Source organism: Cervus canadensis, chromosome 6, assembly GCF_019320065.1.
Source record: "Cervus canadensis isolate Bull #8, Minnesota chromosome 6, ASM1932006v1, whole genome shotgun sequence".
NCBI lineage: Eukaryota > Metazoa > Chordata > Mammalia > Artiodactyla > Cervidae > Cervus > Cervus canadensis.
The window spans coordinates 70351389-70352201 of NC_057391.1; the positions used below are offsets into that span (position 1 = coordinate 70351389).

At 42.9% G+C, this 813-nt stretch overlaps 1 non-coding gene across 1 annotated transcript; it reads right to left on the bottom strand.

Moving 5' to 3' along the window:
- Nucleotides 1-317: 317 nt before the first annotated feature.
- On the bottom strand, nt 318-443 carry LOC122444441. Its single transcript, XR_006270275.1, has one exon. It is a non-coding gene; the product is annotated as a small nucleolar RNA SNORD22 (small nucleolar RNA).
- Nucleotides 444-813: the final 370 nt, after the last annotated feature.

Sequence of the window (813 nt, forward strand, 5' to 3'; positions counted from 1 at the left end):
TGAGGAAAATACACAATACACAAAAACTGCTTTTACAGGGACTTCTCCGGTGGTCCAGTGGTTAAGAATCTGCTTTCCAATGCAGAGAACATGGATTTGATCCCTGGTCAAGGAACTAAGATCCCACATGGCACAGGGCAGCTTAGCCAGTGTCTTCTAGAGCCTGCCTGCTACAGCAAAAGATCCTACAAGCTGCACTAAGACCCGATGCAGGCAAATAAAAAAATATGATTTTTTTTAAACCTGCTTTTTTTTTTCCCCCAGATAAATAAACCAGTCATTTATTCCCCTCTTTTTCTTGTTTAGAAATTCTCATGATCCCTCAGACAGTTCCCTCTGGAATGAGCTTTCCTCTTCTCCCCCAGCCAGCCCCAGTGGGTTCACCTTTACAGGCTCTGGGACTAGGACAGGAAGTAAGACTTGTGAATATTTCTTCACTGGGAATTAAACCTGCTTTTACAGAGCAATGAACAAAGTAGGACAGGAATATAGAAGTTAGAGTGCACGAGTAAAAGAAAAGTTTCATAAAGCAGGTTGATCCTGGGACTCAAAGAATGAATAAGTAAAGAAGAGAAAAAAGAAATGTCAAAGCAAAAGCCACAGCACTGAAAAGAAAGAAAGAGAGAGAGAAAGAAAGGTGGGGTTGGAGGAGGGAGGGAGTAGAGAAGAAGAAAAGGAGAGAAGGAAAGAGGGAAGGAGCGAAATAGAGCCTGGAGTGTTCGAGACACCAAAGACTGGCTATAGCAAAAGACTCAGGGGCAGGGTGTGGTCAGAGAAATAGAGGAATACAAAATGAAACTGGAGAGGTCTGCT